At 33.2% G+C, this 25,220-nt stretch overlaps 1 pseudogene; it reads right to left on the bottom strand.

The window, feature by feature from the left end:
* Positions 1-347: 347 nt before the first annotated feature.
* Positions 348-25,220, bottom strand: part of LOC134375402 (CWF19-like protein 2) — a 97,827-nt pseudogene continuing 72,954 nt past the window's right edge.

Here is a 25,220-nt window from a genome sequence, read left to right as displayed (position 1 = left end):
AATACTCCCACACCACAGCCATATTTTATAAGTACAGGGTTTTCTCTTGACAAATTAAGTAATTTAGATCAAGTGACAACAACAGAGAGTGCTCCTAACATGTAGAATACTCTCATTATTTAAGATTTTGTGATAATCGATATAACCCCAAAACAATGATTTGGCTACAAATTTGAACTTTCATACAAACCCCAAACAACTGTAAATTGTGTTATCTGGAACAATTACTTTTAAAGCCACCAAAATTCAAAGATACTATTAATAAATCCAGAAATTAAAACAAACTTGAATTGTGAATATATTTTATCATTTAATCCTTTAATACTTCTGAAACATTATTTTTCCTTTAACAAAAGGTATAGTAGTCATACTATATGCTAGTGGTAGAAAATTAAGATCTCTTCTACAAAATCCTATTGAAAGAAATCTCACTTAGTCTTATTCTAAAAACTGTAAAAGAAGCTAGGCAATAGACTTAACCTCGAAGTAGACCCACTTCCCTCTGAACAAAAGATTTGCTATGCTTCCTAGATATCCCTTCAGAAAAGCTTTCTCTAAATAAACTGTCTAGTTTTGAACACCAGGAAGTAAGTACAGAACAGGAATGTGAGCATGTCATCCAACATATCTGCCCTTACTCCATGGTCACTAAAATGAAGTCCACAGGAACAGGTGGGGAGGAAAAAAATGATGCATGGTTGTCAGATACCCAGAGGAGTTTGCTGCCGTGACTCTCTTTACCTGTGACCTAAGGGTCAGTTGTTTATGCAGATGCAATGGAAATAAAATTGAATGGGACCTGAAGAGGATAGTAAAAAGGAAACGTACACTTCAACATTTTTTACTTTTGGTGAAGTCATATGGTTTCCACCACTGAGCAAACTGCAGTGCTTTCTTTCTCTGATCTTCAAAGCTTTCTCGGATTCCTTTCCTCCAAAGTCTTGGTTCTATATCCAGCATTCCACCAATTATTTCCTTTCAATGAATGAAAAAAATACAAACAAATGCATATATAAATACTAATAAAAATAGGAATGAAATTATTGTTGTTTATGCTGCTATTAAATATAACAATAAGTAGTTCTCCATGACAATGTTCAAATGTTGCATAATTATTCGTTTCCAATTTAAAAAAAAATCCTGTTTTCAATTAGTTCCAACTATGTAAACTCTGATTCTAGGAGTCCTCCCCATGTCTTCTGTCAAGCAATTTGTCCATTTCGTTGCTTAGCACATCTAACAGGCAGTACCAAAGGGGAGGATGAGAAAGTGAAATTTAATTATTTTGGTCCACATTACCTGCTCTGGTAAACAGTTTGGAGAAAAGGTTAATCAGCTTGTGGCAATTATTAACTTTGTTGCTCAATGCAGTTGAATCTCAGGCTAATGTTCTCTCTGTTACACAGTATATTTATAAACCAGTTTCTTCCACTACTTGCTGGAGATATTTTTTCAGGAAACAAAATCATATTTTAATACTAACCTAAGTAAATCTAGAATTAAAAATTATAAATCACCTTCACTTAAAAATTTAGTTACATTCTCAAGCCTTGAAAAGAATGTCTTTTTGGTTATCTGCTTATTATTCTAGATAATTTCCTTCATGATCCTCTTCTTGTGCTATTAGCTATAGAAACTAATCAAATTTATGCATGTGAATATCCATGCACAGAAAGATAAGGGAAGATCTCTAATGCTTGGAGGGCAGTATAGTAATAAAGAAAAACACTGGACTAAGGATCAGATTCTGCATATTTAGTCTAACTCTATCAGACTGTGTGGTGAAATATTGGACAAATTATGTAACCTCTATAAGACACAGGTTCTTCATCTTTACTCGGTAAATATACCATGGGGACCTATAATGCACAAGCAAATGCTGAATACTGAAGAACATACAGAGATAACTAACATAGAGCTATCTGTCTTCAGAGAGCTTTAACATGAGCTGTGGTGGGAGCCAGAATAATGACTCAGCTATATGAAAGCCTTTCTTACAAAACAGAATAAGGTAAGTGCATAAGCAGACCATTTGGAGACTTAAAAGAAGAAAAAATTCTATTTCTTGAATAAATCAGGAGAAGCTTCATGAAAAGAAGACTTCTTTTCATTAGGAAAGGGAAATAAATGAGCCAACAGAAATAGCAGTCTGTATAAAACATCAAGAGAAACAAATTGAGATTTACTGCAAGATTTCTCAGCATCAGTTCAAGTAAGCAATATAGTTTAAGAAAGCCTAGCTTATAAATTAATCTGAAACTGTCTCTATAATATACCAAATTTTGTTTTACATGTACCACACAGGATTGATTCTTGCTCTGTTACTGAAGCAGCTGTTAATAAAAAGAGACCATCCCAATAATCTCTTCTTGCTGTCTGAGCAATTACTCAGGTATCAGGCTGAAGGGAGGAGTTCTTGTGCCCACAGGTTATCTCTTGAAAAAGCAAATTTTGAGAAAAATGGCTCAGTGACAGAATGTTGACTAGGGGAAACTTTGCTTTTATCCTTAAAACAGTACCATATAAACCAATTTACATGCATAATATATGAAGGGGGGCAATCTACCAAATCTACCAATTAAATTTATTCAAGAAAAAAAAAGGGTATTTTACTTCCTTTTCACTAGAATCAAGATCTAACAAAATAAATCCGGAGTCACAGAGACTTCAATTAGGAAGCTACTGAATAACAACGGGGTTTTTCAGAGCAGAAAAAAAAAACAAATTTCTTTCTAGGTAACTCTGGGGCAAAAAAAAAAAAAAAAATGAAAATTTCTCAAGCAAAAGTTTCTGTAACATATTGTAATGTTTTAAAGATACATATGACTTTGGACCCCTGGTTAATCCATTAAGAACAACAGCATAAAAAGTTTTAAATCTAAACCTCTGGAGTTGAGATTCCTCCTGACACATCCCTATTCACTGTAAAAGATGGCCTTGTGAGGAGATGAAAGTGGGGAGGAAGGGGACAGCAGGGTGGGGAAGAGGGAGCAACCCAAGCAGAGTTCATCTAGGCCCCTCTAATTTAGAGGAACTGACTACACAGGGATGATATGAGCTGAAAGACCGGAGCTACACTAGACTGAAAGGCCACTTCTACAGCTATTACTGCCCAGACTTCTTTTAACTGTTTCAGTAGCTGCATTAATTTCATTTCAGTTCCTGACACTAACTTATGTACACTTCCCAGATACTCCACAGACCTCTAATTTAAGGTCTACATCCCTACTAGAACATACTGGAAATTAAAAGATCTGTACTCTAACATCTGCCCAGAAACTATTTGTATGAAATGAGTCATGTATTCTTCTTGTCCTATAACTTGCTTAACTATAAATGAAGAAGTGAGATAATTTGTTCTCTAGTTCAACCATAACCATATGCACCTCTGTTTCTGTCACTTAGTAGCACATAACCATGGGCAAATTAAGTAATCTCTCTATAGCTCAGTTTCTTCACCTGTGAAATGAAAGTTATAACAACATCTACACAACAAGTTATTGTGAGCATTAAATGGGTACTTAAAACAGTAGCTGGCACACTGTAAGCCCTTAATAAGTGTCAGCAATTATCATCATTAAAGCACAAGGCTGGCTAACTCCAAAAGAAAATATTTATAGTCACTACTGTTGACACTGGCAAGAAATGTCTGGCTCCAAAGTGATAATCCTGAGGCTGTTATAAACATCCTGGGATATTTATATTAATAATTACAACGTTTATTAATAATTACAAGGTTCACTCTAAAAACTGGGTGGGGAAGTACTCACTAACCTCACTATACACTGTGCCCAAAGTTTTGATTTCCCTTCGAAAGAAAAATGTTAACCAAATTGCTAAACTCTGGAATTTTATCAAATTTGTGAGCATACCTTTCCAAAGTAATGAGGGAATTTGTGTTGATCTTCAATAACATGGGCAAACCCTCCTTGAAGGCCAAAGTCCACAGAGAAGTAAGGTAAGCCTCTGGGCACCTAAACAAACAGACAAATCACACATAAAATACAACATGAAATCAGAAGGTAATGCTTAGTATCTCTTCCTGCTCTCTGAGATGACAGTAATTAAGCATCCCTCAAGATAAATGTACACAATAAATTTACAATTCTAGAGATACTTAAGCAATGACCTAACTTTCTAAGGAAAAGATTTCATTTTGGTAGTGTTTCAGCCAGACAGCTCATCATATCTAGCAATTATAATCAAAACCAATTAATTTCCTGTCATTAGGGAAAAATGGGGAAATTTTCTTTTGTATAACCAAAGAATAATTTTTCTTAGACTGCACAAATAAAAGAATAAGTATATGCTTTCCTATATTTTACTCACAATGCAGAACAGGAAGAGAGGCCTGGGCTATATACTTAAAGCTTTGCTTACAATATTCCTGAATCTTTACTACTACATATTTATCAAAGGTAAATTAAACAAGAACAATCAAAATTTTTTATTAACGGGTGAGATGGACATAGCAACACTTAGTTTATCAACCTCAATTCAAAATATTTCCAGGATTAACTCTCTTTTCATCTTTCCTTCTCTTCCTTCCCTTCCCTCCTTCTCTACACACACACACACACACACACACACACACACACACACACACACACCTTCTCTTCCTTCCCTTCCCTCCTTCTCTACACACACACACACACACACACACACACACACACACACACACAGAGGAAATACTTTAAACTATATCTTGACTGGCTGGAAAAGACCATAATTTCTTGCTTTCTCTCTCAGTGGAGTAGATCTTGTGTCCTTGCAAGATTTTCTTCCAAGCCCCAACTCTGTCACTAGAAATTGCTCAAGTGAGTCAATTTATAACAACATTTCCCTTCTCTAATCCCTTCATCCAGTCAGCATTTACTCACTGGGGCACTGAATCACATATTTCTACTTAACTATATGAATTCTATATCCTCAAGATGGTACAACTTGGAATTGCATAATGGTATGGTGGAAAGAGAGTAGTCATCTTGAAATATTATAAAGCAATTAAAATTAGGGCTCATAAAGAGAGTTGTTCATGTTATAGGAAAAGCATAAGTTTGAAAAAAATTTTTAAAATAGTGTATAACAAAATGCAGAGAAATGGGTTACTGTTTTGTGGCTTTATAATTTTCTATATTTCCATATTAATACAATAATCTTGTATGACCTTGACTGCTAAGAAAAAATAAAATAAAAGAGACAGACAAAGCTCTAATTGCAGATAGGATGCTTGTAAGTGTGTGACCTTAGGCAAGCTATTTAACATCTCTGAGACTCATGAGAAATATGAAGAGTTCAGAAGTTTGCTGTGAGGATCAAATAGGACAATTTACATGAAGTGCCCAGCCCAGTTCTTGGCATATAAAAGATTATTCACATATAGAAGATCACTACTTTCCTTTCCATCTCCCATACAAGAATGGTCTGTGCAAACCTCATGGTCAAAGAAAAAAGGCTCTATTACAATATTTTTGCCATCTGAACTAGGTCAGCAGGTATGAAGCATGAATCTAAGAGGACTAAAAGGATGTTATGGAACTATATCAACTAAAGGATAGTACTTTGAGAGAGAGAAATAACTTAAGGAAGAAATGTATGATGACACTACGCAAGCCTTTTGTTTGTATCATACTGTGGTAGGTGGAATAATGGCCTCCTACAGATTTCAGTGCCTTCCCTAGTCTACAATTTTCCACGAATATGTTACCTTACATGGCAAAAGACACTTTGCAGATGTGATTAAGTTCAGGATCTTGAAATGAGGAGATTATCCTGGGTTACCCAGATGGGCCTAATGTAATCACAAGGATACTTAAAAGAAAGAGACAGGAGGGCCAGAGTCAGAGAAAGATTGGAGGATACTACAATTTTGGCTTTGAAGATGAAGGAAGGGGCCACAAGTCTCAAAAGGCACATGGCTTCTAGCAGCTGGAAAAAGCAAGGGAATGGATTCTTCTCTGGAGCCTCCAGAAGGAATGCAGGCCTGCTGACACCTTGATTTTGGCCCACCGAACCCCATTTCATACTTGTGATCTCCAGAACTATAAAATAATAAATTTGTGGTATTTGTTACAGCAGAAATAGGAAACTAATATACATACCAAGGCTCAACAAAACTACAAACCACTACTGAAAGAAATTAAAGACGACACAAAAAGATGGAAAGACATCCCATGCTCTTGGATTGGAAGAATGAACATCATGAAAATGTCCATACGACCCAAAGCGATCTACAGATTCAATGCAATTCCCATCAAAATACCAGTGACATTCTTCATAGAAATAGAAAAAACAATCCTAACATTCATATGGAACAACAAAAGACCCCAAATAGCCACAGCAATCCTGAGCAAACAAAATTAAGCCACAGGCATAACACTGCCTGACTTCAAATTATACTACAAAGCTACTGTAACAAAAACAGCATGGTACTGGCATAAAAACAGACACTCAGACCAATGGAACAGAATGGAGAACCCAGAAATCAACCCACAAACTTATAGCCAACTGATCTTTGACGAAGGCAACAAGAACATGCATTGGCGAAAAGACTGCCTCTTCAATAAATGGTGCTGGGAAAATTGGACATCTATATGCAAAAGAATGAAACTAGATCTGTACCTCTCACCATACACCAAAATCAACTCAAAATGGATTAGACTTAAGTATGAGACCTGAAACCATAAAGTTACTAAAAGAAAACATAAGGGAAATACTTCAGAAGTAGGCAAAGACTTTATGAGTAAGACCCCAAAAGCATAAGCAACAAAAGAAAAAATAAACAAATGGGAGTATACCAAACTAAAAAGCTCCTGCACAGCAAAGGAAACAGCCAACAGAGCCAAAAGACAACCTACAGAGTGGAAGAAAATATTTGTGAACTATACATCCAACATGGGATTAATATCCAGAATATACAAGGAACTCAAACAACTTCACAGTAAAAAATCAAATAATCCAATTAAAAAATGGGCAAAGGAGATGAACAGACATTTTTCAAAGGAGGACATACAAATAGCCAAGAGGTACATGAAAAAATGCTCAACATAATTAATCATCCGGGAAATGCAAATCAAAACCGCACTGAGATATCATCTCACACCAGTTAGATTGGCAATTATTAAAAAGACTAAGAATAACAAATACTGATGAGGATGTGGAGAAAGAAGAACTCTACTACACTGTTGGTGGGATTGTAACATGGTAAAGCCATCACAAAAAAAAAAGCATGGAGGTTTCTCAAACAACTGCAGACAGAACTACCACATGATCCTGCAATCTCACTTCTGGGTACATACCCAAAGGAATGGAAATCATCATGTCGAAGGGATACCTGCACTCCCATGTTCATCACAGCTCTATTTACAATAGCCAAGATATGGAACCAACCTAAATGTCCATCAATGGACAACTGGATAAGGAAATTGTGGTATAAATATACAATGGAATACCACTCAATCATAAAAAAAAGAATGAAATTCTGCCATTTGCAGCAACATGGTTGAGCTTGGAGAAAATTACGTTAAGTGAATAAGCCAGACACAGAAAGAGAAATACCACATGTCCTCACTCATAAGTGTGTGTGTGTGTGTGTGTGTGTGTGTGTGTGTGTGTGTGTGTGTGTAGTGGGGGGAAGAGAAAAGAGAAGAGAGGGAGGGAGGGAGGGTGGGGGAAAGGAAAGGAAAGGAAAGGGAAAGGGAAAGGGAAAGGAAAATAAATGAAAGACCATAATAATACATTAATCTTTCAGAAGGAGAGAACGAGTCTATGGTTATTAGAGGTGGGAGGGGAGAAAGGAGAGGGGGATAAAGAAAGATTAGATAAGGGGCATAAAGAATAATTGTGATGTTTAATAATAAATATGCTAATAATATTGATTTGATAAACATATGTTGTACACAGGTGATGGTAGTCAACATTGCACCCCCAAATATGTATAATCAATTATGCTTCAATAAAAATATAAAAATTTTTTAAAAGTACTGACAGAATTACAGTAAGAAATTTTATTTATGGTAGAAAAACAGTAATATCTGAATTTTTTCCTTTTATTCCAGGTGTTACTCCTGACTTCCTATAAGTATCTTTGAGTTTAAGGTCTCTGCTAAACCTAAACTTTAGAAGTAACTTCCTTAGTTTTAAAAAATGTTAGATGTTTTTCAATTGCTATGTTACTACAAAATTAAACTTAAGATAACATTTTTAAAAATTCAGGAAGAATTCTCATGAAATCTCAATGAAAAAGCCTTATGAAAAATGATCACTTTTCCTGACAAGTTATTTATCATCATGCAACTCCTCTGCACTGCACACTCAAATCTGTTTCCCCTGCTACTTTCATGAACTTCACAAGACACTGTAAAGAAACCAACAGACTCATACAACACAAATAGAATGGACAGAAAAGGGAAAGCTTAAATTTTTTAAAAAGCATAAATTCAAAAAAATTCAGAATGAATTACAAATAAGTGAATCTCTATTACAAGCCAAGAATCTACTTCATGAAAAAAATGTCACTTCATCTCCAATGAAGCAGGCAAAATACTTTACAAAATTACCATGGATATAAAACTTTTCAAACAAGTACAATGAGGTTCTTTCAGAAGTAAAAATAATGTTAAAATAACTCAATATTATTCACTTAATGTTCAGAAACACTTTAATCATTTAAAAAAGACACCGGAAAGCTTGTTAACCTAAAAATTGGCTTTCTTTGGAATTATTCTTATACTAAAGTTTTCTTTCCAACTCTATCTTCATAATTATAGAATCCTAAAGCTAAGAGGGACCTCAAGAGGTCATCTGGTCAACCCCCATCCACTGTGACTCTCGAATAGTCTCATATACAGGAACTATGTGATGCCTTAGTAAAGGCAATTGTTGCTATCTTTGAAATGCTTTTAGGTTGAATATACAACTGCTGTTCTTATAAGGATCTGTATCTGAATTTTATTTTCTGTATTGGTTAAGTTAAAAATATTAAGGCTTGCTGGCTACTTAATTCAGGTACTCATCTGGGTTTTAAAAAACAAATAAGTAATGGATACTGGGTGGTTCACTAGTAAGAAACTATATATACATTATAGCAAATGGAGAATGATATATTTAAATTTCTTACTTTAAAATATTTTCTACTGTCATTAAAAGTGTGCTCTGAAAGAATATTTAATGGCACGGGAAGCTATGATATGAGAATGTGAAAAACCCAAGGACAAAAGATACATGCACATTAAACACCTTTTTCTATAGGCTCGTAAGGGAGAGAAGTAAATAGGACCTTTAGGGGATTTTTGTTTTTGTTTGTATTTTAATATGTTGTCTGGCCCAATTCACCAGCAAGAGAACAGAAAATGATTATAGACAATGTTTTAGCTCTTTATATATCCTGGACATTAAGCCCTTGTCAGATACATAGTTTGCAAATATTTCCTCCCATTCCATAGGTTGTCTTTTCACTCTGTTGATTGTTTTCTTTGCTGTGCAGAAGCTTTTTAGTTAGATATAATCCCACTTGTCTACTTTTGCTTTTATTGCTTGTGCTTTCAAGGTCTTTAACCTCTGAATAAAAACTATTTCTTCAATAATAAAATAAAATTTGAATCTTTTGACTGCAGTATAGTAAGTGTAATAAGGAATCCTATCAGTCACATGACATGTATTGGGAATGTGGCTTTCCAAAAGAAGAAATAGGGGAGAAATACTCTACTGACATCTGCTACAACAGGGATTGGCAAATTTTTTCTGTAATAGGTTCTCATAAAATATTTTAGGCTTTGGGGATCATATAGTCTCTGTTGGGACTACTCAATTCTTGCCTTGTAGCATGAAAGCAGCCATAGACAAATACATAAACAAATGAGTGTGCCTGAGTTCCAACAAAAATTTGTTTACACAAACAGACAGAAGAATGAATTTAGCATGAAGGTTTGAGTTGCCAACCCTGGCACTAAAAAATAAGCACAACAAAGACAAGAATCTTCTGTTTTGTTCTACTATTTTACAAAAAGCACCTAGAACAGTGCCTGAAAAATAGCAGGCACTCAGTAAATATTTGTAGAATAAATTATTTTTTTAACAGAAAAACAAAAAAGAAATCCATACTTCTATTAAATCTCTATTACATTTAACTTATATTTCTAGAAAAGAGAGAGGCTATTACAGAAGTACTCAACTTACATGCAACTTATATTCAAAAGGTGATCTGCAAATCAAGATTAAACTATGAAACACGGTGAAGCAAGTCTCCAAAAGAATCCATCTTAACTCAACTACTGTTTTAAAGGAACATAGCAGGAAATCTTCATGTAAGAAAAAGAAAATGAGTTCCAAATTCAAATTGGAGCCTCTAGAAAATTTCTTCTCCCAGAGTAATTCCATTAACAAGAAGGCTGCACTCACCACTTGTCCCACAGGAGCTGAGAAGCCCACCAGAGGAGCTCTCAGGGCAGAATCTAATGGTTGCCACAACCAATTATAGGGACTACAATGGCAGAGGACTGAAGGTCAGGAAGAGAAACGTTCATATGAACAAATAAAAACCCTCTACAAACAAATAAGCATTTTCTAGGGCAGCTGGGAAGAAAATAATTTTTTTTTTTAAGTTGTGGAATGAGTTACTTCACCTTTAGACACTCGGCCAAATGGTTTCTTTTAAACTAAGACATGGAAAATGATGAAGATTCTGAACACTATGGTAATTTCTTATACTAGAAAAAAAATTGGTACTTAACAGACTTCCTGATATCTTTAGAGGAGAGATCAATTAACTTCTTGTTCATAGACCACTCTTCATCAGATTCCATTATGGCTTTCTAAGAAATTACAAAGAGACCATTTAAAACAAAGTAATACAGCGAATTAATTACATTATTCTGAATGAATTAAGGCTTTAATTTTAGTTATTTAAAATTGGAACTTTTTAATTTTGTAAAGTACTATCTTTAGCCAAAGACTATGTTCTTTTTTATTTATTTATTTATTTTAATTGACACATTGTAATCATACATGCTTAGGGGTATATTGTGATGTTTTGATACATATGTATGTTGTGTAACGATGGGCCAGGATAGTTAATGTAACCATCACCTCATGCATTTATCATTTCCTTGTGGCAAAAACATTCAAAAGCCTCTCCTTTAGCTATTATGTAATATACAAAACTTAACTGCTAATCATAGTCACCCTACTGTACAACAGGACATCAGAACTTATTCTTCCTATCTAATTGTAATTTCGCTCTGGTTGGCCAGCCTCTCCATGTCTTCCCTTCCCACCTTCCCTCCCCAGTCAGTCGCTGGTAACCACTGTTCTACTCTCACCAAAGACAATATTCTTTTACTCATTCTTAACTCACAACTCTTGGTCAACTTTACAACACAAAAACAATCCTTAATAAGACTGAGCAACTTAATAGTGAACATAATTTGTGAACATAAAAGTTCACAAATTCCTCACTGCATTCACTAAAATCTACTCAAATAAATTCATTTAGTTTTACTGCTCTTCTTCCAAATATCAACAGAGTAATTCATATGCTTTCTGGCAACCAAGGACTTGAACTATTTCTGCCCATATTATAAAGAAGTAAAAATGTAGGGAATACCTTATAACAGTCTATTTCAAGCTGATGTCAACTTAACTGTGATTTATATACAACTCTACACATTTTATGTTTTTGATGGCAGAATTTATACAGCTGTAATTTGTCAATTTGTAATTGAAAAAAAATTTTTTTTTAAATGCAGGGAAAGAAAAGTACACAGAAATGGGATTCAAAGACTTCCTAGGCTAAGCAGTATGACTACTATTTTTGATAAAAAGAAAAGCCAGGATGATTAACATAAAATAACCTCATTTTTTACAGTATCACTATTAATGAAGAAAATTTTAAAGATGACATTAACATTGAAATAAGTACAACTGAAATACATCAGATGTACTGCTGTCCCCTATTTAAAAGGTATCAGTTAATTGGCTTCACGTTAAAATATAGCATATTCAATATAAAATTGAAATCAAATCAAATAATAAATAAAATGCACATTTAATGATCATAAAAGGCTTAGTGTAGAAGAGAAAGTGATACATAAGTCTGCTAAGAGATGACATTTCTGTCACCCCACATGAGCAACAGTGGCTGTTCTGTGCTGGGCCACATACCTCAAATACCTCTAGTCACAATCACCTAAGACTACTGAGAAATACAGAAAAACACACTGAAAAAAGTATAATAATCACTTTCTCAACTAAATTTGGCTAACGTAGGACTGGCATGAATCTTTGGGATTATCTAGCTTATTCTCATACTTTAATGGCATAAGTCTTCACATCAAATAATCAGATTGTCTTTAAAGATTTCTACAGAGAAAGAAGATATTTATCAACTCATAAACCCTGAAAGATTTTATAATACTTTTTATTTGATCTTACAGTTCATATAAATAAATTTTACCATCCCATATTGTGTAAATGTTTCATATGCATCTTCTTAACCCAGCTCACAAAACATTACCTTTCTTTTTCTCTGGACATGTTAATACTTCATATATGGTTCTATATTTACGCATTTGTATTATTCTATAAATCGTATTCAGATCAGCATGAAGCACATACTATTTGGTAAAAGCTGTCTGAATGTTTAATGACAGTTATCTGGTTACAAACTCTAATCATTTATTATGTTTCCAAAAATGTACATCGTGTTGGAAATTTTTCTTTTTACAAATAGCATGATGAGATATTAAATACTAAAACTTATAGCAATAACTTGTTTCAACAACTGTAATTTGTACTGTTTGTATGTTATTATCTTTGGCTCTAATGTATTTCAATAATCAGTTTTCTAGAATTATGACTACAATTTTGATTTGAAAGTGCTTCAAAGTAAAACCTTGCTTTAATTTGAAAAGTGAAAAATTAAAATGGAAATTATTCGTTACCATTTGATAGTCTATTCATGCTTCTAAGTATGACCTTTTAAAAGGTTAAAATCTCAAATTTCCTTGATGAAAATTTATACTGCAGAATATCTTGTGCTTTACTTCATTTCTTTATATGATATAAAATTTAATATAAGTACTTGTATATCAGGGAAAAAATATAACAAAGATAACTGTATTCATAAAATAGAACTACAGCAAAAAATAAATATGTATGCAAAGACTAGCTATAAATACCTTAAAATAGATGGGAGCCATATCACCAACTTCCTTTGGAAGAGGAATGCAGTCATAAACCATGTGATACTGTTTCTTCATGCTCATATTAGTCTCTAAAAAGATGCAGTCCAATCCCTTAACTTCAAACATCTTTACCAATGATTTTCTGAACATCTAAAGAAAAAAAACAAGGTAAATAAAGCATACAGGAGATTCAAGATAAAGCACACGAGATTCAAAATATGAAAACAATAAAAAGCACAATAAATCCCTTCAAAAAACCCAGAAAATAATGTCTGAACTCTATAAAGTCATCTTATAGTTATGTTACTTTCTAAATCTACTACATAATTTCACATATTTAAGCAATGTTTTTTAAAACTGAAACCTCCTCTCTATATATTGGAAATGGTTCTAGTAAACTGAGAAAAGGAATAGATAAAATTTAACTTAGGAGGTAAAATATACAGAACTGACAGTAAAATCATAGGAAAATATCCATGAGCCAAAAAGGTACTCTGAGTAGATGGGCACCCTTAAATTCAGGAAGCCAAATATACCAAAGTTGAAAAGTAAGAGGGTTTTCTTTTCTCAAAGAGCTAAGATTTATTATACAATCCATTATATATGTATACATGTATTTCAAACTCTTAGGCCTGAGGAACAGCTGTTTGTAGAGGGTGGTTGAATGAAGCTGAATGGTTCAGGATGTCTGCATGCAATCATGTGACACCCCTTGCAGTATAGGATGGAGTTAGGGGTAGAAAGAAAGGAGAGCTGGCTGCAGGATGGGCACCAGAGGCCAGCTCTCCCCACACCACTATGCTCTAGTGTGGCCCTCCAATGTGTCTGAGAATTTATATTCAAAGTTGGCCTTGTAGGTTGTTACACAAATATACTTATCTAAGTAGGAAGATAATACACATTTTACCTAGATTTTTCAGCTTGATTTATAACATTTTAATTAAACTTTTTTATTTTGAGGTAATTAGCAATATAGAGAGACCCCATTATCAGTTTCCCATTATGATAATGTCTTACAAAACTATAGAACGATATCACAACCAGGATATTGACAGTGATACAGTCAAGATATGAGCAATTCCAACACCAATCATAAGGATCTCTCCTGTTGCCCTTCTATAGTTGCGGTCACTCTGCACCGTACTGACTCCCCAAAACCTCCCTCGCCTTAACCTCTGGAAACCACAAATCCACTCATTTCTTTAATTTTGTCATTTCAAGAATGTTATATAAATAGAATCACGTAATCTTTTGGGTTGACTTTTTAAAATCAGCATAATTCCCTGGAAATCAATCCAGGTTGTTACATGTATGAATAGTTCAATCCTTTTTATTACTGAGTAGTATTCCTGACATGAATGTACCAAAGTATGCTTAACCATTCACCTTTATCAGATAATCTGTACTGTAGCTATATAGTAAGTCTTGCAATCAGGTAAGATTGACTCCTGTCACTTCGTTCTTCTTTTTCAATTTTGCCTTAGCTATTTTAGTTCCTTTGCCTTTCCATATAAAGTTAAGAATAATCTTGTCCGCACCTACAAAAATTCTTGCTGGAATTTTTATAAAAATTGTGTTAAACCTTTATATTAACTGTCATTCTTTACTATGTTGACTCTCCTAATCCATAAACATGGTCTCTCCATTTATTTGATCTTTTTTAGATTTCTTCCATTGGTGTTTTGCGGTTTTCAGCATACAAATTCTGGACATGTTTGGTTAAATTTAAACCTAAGTATCAACCATCCTCAGTATTTGTGGATTCCGTATTTGCAAATTTTGCCTACTTGCTACCATCTACTTGCAATCACAAAATCAATTCTCACAGCAATTTTGAAGTCATTTGCAGACAAGTGTAGAGCAGTGGAAAATTTGAGTCACCTGACATACACATTCCCAGCTGAGGTTGAACAAAGTGATGACCTGCCTTGTTTCAGTTCTCATCCTGTAAAGTGTCCTTTTTGTGGTCTATTTAGTGCCACATTTCCACATTTGTGCTTTTTGATGCTGATTTCCCTGTTTAAAATGACCCCAAGCATAGTACTAAAGTGTCGTCTAGTGTTCCTATGCATTACAAGACCGCGATGTGCCTTATGGAAAAAATACACGTTAGATAAGCTTCATTCAAGCAGTTGCTAGTCTTTGTTCTGAGGGTTTTTATTTTGATTTTGAAAGTTTTTATCATGAATGGATGTGAATTTTGTCAAATGCTTTCTTCATCGATTGATATGATCATGGTGAATTACGCTGATTCATTTTTTAATACAGAATCAGTCCTGCATACTTGGTATAAGCCCCACTTGACCATAGTGTATAATTCTTTTTATATATTGCCAAATTCTATTTGTTAATATTTTGTTTTAAAATGCTGCATCTATATTCATGAGGGATATTAAGCTGTAGTAGTTTTTTTGTTTTGTTTTTGCTTTTTAAACTGTCTTTGTGGTATCAGGATAACACTAACTTCATAAGATGAGATGGAAAATATACCCTCCTCCTCTATTTTCTATAAGAGATTATATAGAGTTGGTGTCAATTCTTCCTAAATAGTTTGGTAAAATTTTCCAGTGAAACCATCTGGGCTTAGAGACTTAGTTTTTAGAAGTTTTAAATTATAAATTCAATTTCCTTAATAACTTTAAGGTTTTTCAAATTTGGTATTTTATATTGAATGAGTTGTAACAATTTGTGTATTTCAAGGAATTGGCTCATTACATATAAGTTGTCAAACATTGTATAGTTCATTGTATAGATTGACATCTAAGTTGTCAAACATTGTATGTTCATATTATTTCCTTATTATCCTTTTGAGGTCTGCAAAGTCTATATGATATCCTGTTTATTACTAATATTGGTAACTTGTGTCTTCTCAATTTTTTTCTTTATCAGTCTTGCTGGAAGTCTGTTAGTTTTATTTATCTTTTTAAAAACCCCAGCTTTTTTTTTCTATGGTTTTTCTATTTTCAATTTCATTGATTTCTGTTTTTATCTTTATTACACCCTTTTGTTTGTTTTGGATTTACTTTGCTCTTCTTTTTTTCTAGGTTATTATGGTGAGATTTTTCCTCTTTTCTTATATAAGTTTTTAGTTCTATAAATTTCTCTCTCAGCACTGTTTATCTGTGTCTCACAAATTTTAACATGTCATTTTATCTTAATTCAGTTCAATATATATATATTTTTTATTTCTCTTGAGATTTCTCTTTGACCCATAGATTATTTAGAAGTGCACTGATTAATTTCAAAGTATTCTGTACCTCTGTTATTTGTTGCACACACATTTAGGGCTGCTATGTCTTCCTGGTGAATTGACCCTTTCATCCTTATGTAATGTCGCTCTCTTCTCTGGTAATTTTCTCTGCTCTGAAGTCTACTTTATCTGATAAATATAGCCACTCTTGCTTTCTTTGGATTAATGTTTACATGATCTACAAGGGGTCTTCAAAAAGTTGATGGAACGATTCATCTTATCTTTCAATTCCATTTTTTCACAAACTATTTGGATTGCTCACCTATATACTTCCATGCTTTCACATTCTACCTGCGATGTTATTACATTTAAAGTGAGTTTCTCATATACAGCATATAGTTGGGTCATGTAATCCCTTCTACCAAACTCTATCATTTAATTTTATACTTAATACTGTTTATAATTTAAATAATTACTGATATAGTAGGAACATTTTATTTTTTGTTTTCTGTTTGTTCTTCTTTTTTTATTTGTCTCCTTCCTTTTTCCTGACTTCCCATGGTTACTTGAACATTTTTAGAATTCCATTTTGACTTATTTATAGCGCTTTTTAGTCAATCAATTTGTATAGTTTTTTAAGTCATTTTAAGTGGTTGCTGTAAGCATTACATTATATATAATTTATTACAGTCTGCTGAGATTATTCTACCAGATCAAATGAAATACAGAAACCTTACTTCCCTGTATGTCCCTTACCCTCCTCCATTTAGAATATAATTGTCTTAAATACTTCCTCTGCATTCACTTAGAACCACATCAGATGCTGTTATAATTTTTCATGTCAGTCATCAACCACAATTAAGAAAATTATGGGAACAGGGAAATGTATTTACCCATATTTTTACTTATTTCATTGTTCTTTCTTCCTTTCTGATTTCCTAAGATTCTTTCTTTTATTATTTCCTTTCTGTTTAGAGAACTTCCTTTAGTCATTCTTTTAGGACAATCTTGCTGGTGACATATTCTCTTTGTTCTCCATCATCTGAAATGTCATTCCCGAAGGATATTTTCACTGGAACAGAATTTTAGTTGACGGTTCTTTTCTCCCAGCACTTGGAAACTGTGCCACCTCCCTCTAGCCTCCATGATTTCTGGTAAAAAAATATGCTGTCATTCAAATTGTATGTCCCTTCTAGTGTATTCCTAGTTGCTTGCTGAAGCACTTTTATGACGGCTGCTTTAAAACCTTTGCCAGATAACTATAACATCTTTGTTATCTCAGTATTGGCATCTACTGAGCCTTTTCCACTCAAGTTGAGATTTTCTTAATAATAAGTAATTTTCAACTTAAACCTGGCCATTTTGGAATTATGAGAGTGGATCTTACTTAAGCCTTCTGTTTTATATGGCTCTTCCTAACAGTGCTCCAGCAGAAGAAGGAGGGAAACTACTTCGTTACTGCCAGGTAGGGAAAGAAGTTCAGGTTCCCCACTCGGCCTCTGTTGATACCCAGAAAGGGGAAAACATACTCATTACTGCTCGGTAGGGGATGAGAGTTCTAAGTTTCCAGTAAGTCTCCACTGATACCATCCTGGCTGGGAGGAGGGGGTGTGCCTCCTATCTGCTCCCCACACGGTCTCCACTGATAGTTACCATCAAATGCCTAGTGTTACATGCACAAAACAAATTAGAAAAAAGAACCAAAGAGGAAAATACACAAATTTGCTTTTGTAACAGTTTTTTAGACTGTCTCTACTTTGCTCGTTATTACTATGTGTATGAATTTTTATTTATTAAAAAAGTTTATTGTTACTTATTTCAATATATAATACTATGGTAAAAAGAAAATTTCATATAGTATAAAAAGGAAAACCATTACCTGAATGGAATTATACATTTGTAACCCAAACTTTTTTGTATAAGAAAAGATGTGGATAAAAAGCAGCAGTAACAATAATAAAATTTTAAATAATACAAAGATTTATCTTACAAACTTCCTCACTTCCTATTTGTTCATACTTCCTTCCTGGTTTAACTCTTGAATAACTGTTCTATTTTCTATCTGGAGAACAGTGAAGAAGGCAGACTCAAGATGTCATAAATTATACAGTGAAAACTGAAAAAATACTAAATTAGCTAGTGACACAAGAATGGTCTAGTATTATAAGATGAAAAACATCATACTAACAGCTCCAAGGAGGATACTCATACGTTTAAGTACTTCTTCCCCTCTACATATGTAAAAGATTTTAATTTAAAAATGAGTTTAATATAATAATTTAAGATGATAGACTCTATCAAAAAGCAAGATTTTCTCCACACTTAATAAATACACTATACATATTTCAATAATATTCATTTTGAAAGTTATATAACAAGTAAACAATGAGGAAAGTTTTTGTAGTTCATTATTACAAGATATACCAAACTATTTTATACTTCAGAGAGATACAGAGATCCCATGTTATGGGGATGACATAAAATTCCTGTATTCCTAGTAAAAACCACTTTGTTCTTTTGGTAACCACTATTTTCCACATTTCTAACCTATCATTACTCATCTAATTGCCCATTCTTCATTTAGTCAATGCATGTGGACTAAAATTCCTTGTAATGAATTTAAGTAAACTATACGTCATTCCTTGTAATGAATTTAAGTAAACTATACGTCAGAATGTTGCAGTTCTTAATTTGTATCAAGTCACATTACAAAAAAATCAGGTAAACATGAATAAGTATTTTGAAATTAAAATTATTAAAGCTATATAGAGTTGATTATATAATTTTAATGCTATAATTTATTCAAGTTTTTAACATACAACATTTCTAAATATAAAGTTGTCAGGTTATACAAAGATAAATGCTATGAGACAGGACTGAATATACACATTTATCTCTACTCCCTCCATGTAGTGACCCCTCAAAAATGACACTAAAACAATTTTTTTAAAGGCATAAACCTGCTTGAACAAAGAGTAAGAAAGCACAATAAAAATCAGATCACTCTATACTATCTGACTTAAATGCTAGAAAGCTGGTTCATACCTTGAGGAGGAGAAAAGGTGGGGGTTAGCAAAGATAGCAAAGAAGAAACCCATGCTACACTGCAGAACCCTCAAAAGGCTCAGGAATTGGCAACATCAAGTGTGGAAGTGGAGGTGAAGGTGTGGCTAAGAACAGATGACTTAAATGAAACTCTTTTGAAAATGCAATTAACATGCCAGATCACCTCCTTAACCAGGAGGACATTCATTACAGGATTACCCTCTGGAAAAGGTAAGACATAAGTTAACTGAGCTGTGAAAATCAGACACAGCTGATAGTATACAGTCTGAAAACAAGGGTGTTAAAGAAAAGGTTACTTAAGTTCTTAAAAGTTAACATTCTGCCACCTCCAGCCTTCTTCCCCCAACTCAGCTTCCAGAACACTGGCAAGTAGACATAGCTGGCTTAGGCAAAAGACTGAAAGAATCTTTTCTGGAGGGTATGACTACACCCAAGAAAAAGATCTAAAGGTAACAACACTGATGGCTTCCCAGCAAAATCTGGCCTCATCACAACACTCCATAGTTAAGCCCATTGTAGACAAGCATCAATGACCCTCCTTCCTTTCCATCCTACCAATTTGGGATATTTAAAAAAAAGGGCCTACAGTGCCTGACTATAGCATTTGTTCACGCATGTTTGTCAAACAGGTAAGAATAGATTTAAAGGGGACCAAGTTTTACTATATATTTAACAATACTAACAATTCGGATCTTGCTCATTGGAAACTTGCGATTACTCAAACTTGCACTCCTGAAATTTATCTTTGCATTATCTATTAAATAGAAGGTCTAAAATTAAATTTAAATGTCACTAGATAATGGTTATAAAAATCACTTGAAAGAAGTGGCTCCTGAATTTGCAAACAATATTTTGGACTATACCATATCATTTTTTAAAAATATATCTAATAAAAGAGGTAATTATAAGGATATTTGCCAGAGTATAATGAACTCCAGTTGTCATACGTACTTGAAAGTAAAAACAAAAAATGCATTTCTGTAAATAGGCTAGGATTCAGATATTTCATTAGTTCACTATCCTACGGTAATTTATAACTTCTAACAATTTTTTTATTATGTTACACAAAAAGAGTTAGAATGCCATTATTTACATAAAACAATTTGGCTTTTCCTTCCCCTCTCAAGTTTCTATAATGCATCTGGCTTCTAAAATCTGCTAAACTATAACATAACCTATACTATAATATACCATACCTTTGGGTAGAATTAATGAATAATTTTATCTCTACATTTCTCACAGCATATACAATATCATATCTGTTGAAAATAAATTTCTTCCTATCAACTTCAATTTCTTCATCAAGGAGCTTAATTTTTTATAGAAATATAAAATATATAACTAGATTCTTGTAATTGCTTAAAATCTTTTCTGCACTGTATTTTCCTCTAGGTTAAATCAATTTTATATGTAAAAGTTTTAAAAGGCATCCCAGAAAAATTCTAAAATAATTCTGAAAACCAAATTTCCATACTTTCCACCTTAAATTACCTATTGGCACTGGCATCAACTACTAGGAAAAAAAACAAACTTTCATATCAAAACTACTTGTCCACATTCTTACCCTTGCTTGGCCACAGATGCAATAAAACAATCTGCCCTTTCAAATTTCATAGAATAAATTTAAAAAGTGAATGGAGTACAAGACTAAATTTCATGAAATGTCATCAAAATATCTCCTTTTCTGACACCTTTATCAGCATGCTGCAAAAACTAGTATAGTAGTCTCTTCTGAAGTCTTACAAAGTTCACATGTTCTAACTAGGGCTCCCTGTAACCCCTATTCAGTTGTCAGGCATTAGAAAAACAACAGTTTTCTTTGTTATTATTTTGGTCATTATTAGGTCTTGAAATAATTCAGTAACCATTTCAACCATGTTGTGCCTTTTACTCTCTTAAAAAATCAGCCATAAAAACAAATTGCTGAATCTAAAAGCTGGGCCAGGATATGAAGGAACAAGGGCAGAAATCAAAGCTAGAAATAAAAACACCACAAAATCACAGCAGCAGAGAAGGCCAATTCCATTACAGGAAAATGCGGCAAATGCTGAATATAAACCTCTAACTCCCAAAATTTCTTTACATTGTCTGAAAAATTCTTTCCTTTTGGTTGGAATGTATTACCTTACTATGGTAAGAATGATTCTCATGCTACATAAAGGACTAATTAGAAATCTTAGATTGATTTTTTTAAAGAAAAAATAATTATTATTTTGTCACAGTTCATTTAGTACACAAAAGTTTTCAAAAGATGGAGTATATAAAGGAAATAACATGATCTGCAGATCTATATAACTATGAAAATACAAGCGTTTAAGTTTAGAAAATAAAATCATTGAACAAAGATATAAAACCTGTTGGAATTTATCACAATAGTTTGCAAAAATTACTCATGAGCTTTATAATGATAATGTGACATTATCGCGCTAACCTGAATTTCCTCCCAGATGTCTTCATCCAGTAAGGTAGCTGCTCTGTGGTGCTGCAAAGGTACTATCAGGCAGTGCCCCTCAGTAAGAGATCGGAAGTTGGGTAAACATAAGTAAACCTAGGGGGAAAAGATTCCAAAGGTGAAATGCTATTGTTATTTAGTCTCAGTTGAAACAGATGAGCCCCTAGCAGGGAAAAACAGCTAATATTTAATAAAGTATACTTGCTTATAAAGGAATGTTTTTTATTTTAACATTTTTAAAGAGATATAATATTTAAAATTTTTTTTAAGTCATGAAGATGGCTTTTAATAAACTGGGAAGTAAGAGCACTAGTCTTAATGTTCACTGTTATACATCAGACAAAAATTAAGATTAGCCAAGGAAGGACAGAATGAATGACAGACCCTTTATCCTTGATTTGATGGAGCGATATACTTTGAAAACCCTTAAAACAGTACAAGTTTTGCAAGAAAAAAAGATACATGCCCTGGTGATGGTAGAATAGTCTAACTGATATCTATCAATCAGGCCCACCCTTATTAGCCAAGAAAAAAAAATTAACCCAGCTAAAAGGGAGAAGAAATAACCTGAAGATTACTTAATGCTGTTTATTTACATACATGTATTACTTAAAAGTTGGTGCTATTTTTCCATTATACACAAACTGTCTTTTTTTAAAAAAAAGTCAATTAGTATCTATGCACTGAGCGCATGGTTTCATGAGGAGCATAAATAATACTCTGCAAAGGAGTTTGGTCTTATTTTCTATTATTTTTGTTAGGTTCTGATTGGAAATATTTTTCACGGCAGGCATTATTTATTGATCTATTTTACAAAATAATGAAAATTTTTAAAACTTTGCTGAGAAAGGACAAAGTAAGAGTAGATACAGATATTTACCTAAATTTACAGTAATTTCACAACCACATTCATAAAAAGAACAGACATTCCCATTAAGAGCACTGGGAATGTCTGTAAGCAACTTAGAAAATGAAATACTGAAAGAAATAACTAAACTTCCTACATGATTACTAAGATAATGAGCTAGGTACAAGTGTCAATCATAGGTAAGAAAACTGCGATAAAGTTCATTTTTTAAAGCATTATAAACATAAATATCACCTAAAATAGGTATTAAAAATCATTTTTCCCAAACGAAAATAGACATATAAATGAGAAAAGAAAAACAGATTAATTAAAACCTAAAATAAATAAATTAGAACACATAAAAAACAATTTGACAAAGTGAGCAGAGACATTTATTCATGAATCAGTAATTACTGAGGGCCTACAATAATGCCACACACTGCTCTACAAGCTAGGGAATCAACAATGAGCAAAGAAACACAAACCTCTTCTACAAATCTAATCATAAGGAGTTTGTGGGGTGCTAAATGTCTTTGTTCCCCCAAAATTCATACATTAAATCCAGCAGGATTCCTATATGACATGATGTCTATGTGGAAAATCATAAAGAATCAACAAACAAACTTTTGGAACTAATAAGTGATTATAGCAAGGTTACAGGATATAAGGTTAATACACAAAAGTAACTGTTTTCCTACATACCAACAATGAAGAACTGGAATTTAAAATTTAAAATACAGTATGATTTATAATAGCACCCAAAAAGTATAATACTTTGGTATGAATCTAATGAAATATGCACCAGATCTAGGTGTGAAAAGCTGTAAAATTCTGCTATAGGAAACCAAAAAAGATCTAAATAAGTGAAGAAATATTATATTCATAGATTAGAAGACTCGATATTGTTAGGATTTCAGTTCTTCTCAAGCTGATCTACAGATTCAACGCAGTCCCAATCAAAATCCCAGGAAGCTATTTTGTAGATCAAAAAGTGATTCTAAAATTTGTATAAAAAGGCAAAAGATCCAGACTAGCCAATGCAATACTAAGAACAACAAAGCTGGAGGACTCATGCTACCCAACTTCAAAACTTACTATAAAGCTATCATAACCAAGACAGTGTGATACTGGTGAAAGAACAAACACAGCAAAACAGCCCAGAGACAGGCCCACATGAATATAATCAACTCTGATAAAGGAACAAAGGCAATTCAATGGAGAAAGGATGGTCTTTTCAAAAAATGGTGCTGGAACATTTGGACATCCACATGCAAAAAACATAAATCCATAGACAAATCTCACACCTTTCACAAAAATTAATTCTAAATGTAGAAGGCAAAACTATAAAACTTCTAGAAAAAAAAATCACAGAAGAAAATCTAAGTGACTTGGGTTTAATGAGTTTTTAGAATTCACCAAAAGCATAATCCATTAAAGAAAAAGTTGATAACCTGAACTTTATGAAAATTAAATACTTCTGCTCTATAAAAGACACTGTTAAAAGAATGAAAACACAAGCACTGGGTGGGAGAAAATATTTGCAAAATGGATATCCGATAAAGGACTTGTATCAAAATATACAAAATATACAAAAACAAACAAACAAAAACCTCTTAAAGCTCCTCAACAAGAAAACAACTCATTTAATACATGGGCAAAAGATCTGAAGAGACACCTCACCAAAGAAGATATACAGCTGGCAAATAATTATAAGAAAAGATGCTCAATATCTCTGTCATTAGAAAACTGCAAGTTAAAACAACAATGAAATACGACATTAAAAATTACTAAATCCAAAAAAGTGACAATACCAAATGCTGGCAAAGATGTGGAGTAACAGGAATTCACTCACTGATGTTTGGAATGCAAAACTGGTAGGTACTTTGGAAGATAGTTTGGCAGTTTCTTACAAAGCTAACTATAGTCTTATCATACAATTCAGCTAGTATTAACCCAACTGATTTGAAAACTTATGTGCACACAAAAACCTGGATGTAAATGTTTATAGCAGCTTCATTCATAATTGCCAAAAACTGGAAGCAAATGGGATGTCCTTAAACTGGCACAACCATTACAATGGAATATTATTCAGCAATAAAAAGAAATGAGCTATTATTCCAGGGATAGATATGGAAGAAACTTAAAAGCATATTGCTAAATAAAAGAAGCCAGTCTGAAATGACTACATCAGGCATGAGTCCAATTATGCGACATTCTGGAAAGGGCAGTGGAGACAATAAAAAGATCAACGGTTACCAGGAGTACAAGGAGAAGCAGGGATGGCTGAATAACAGGAGTCCTGGGGATTTTTAAGGCAGTAAAACTATTTTTTTGATACTTTAGTGATGAATATATGACATTATATATTTGACAAAACTCACAGCATACTTTTATATTAGAAGCTTTTTAAAGACTTTATTTAATTATAATACCCATATGGAAAAATACTCAGTTCATAAGTATATAACTGATGAATTTTCATGA

The sequence above is a fragment of the Cynocephalus volans genome, chromosome 4 (genome assembly GCF_027409185.1).
Source record: "Cynocephalus volans isolate mCynVol1 chromosome 4, mCynVol1.pri, whole genome shotgun sequence".
Taxonomy (NCBI): domain Eukaryota; kingdom Metazoa; phylum Chordata; class Mammalia; order Dermoptera; family Cynocephalidae; genus Cynocephalus; species Cynocephalus volans.
This window is presented reverse-complemented; position numbering and strand designations above follow the sequence as displayed.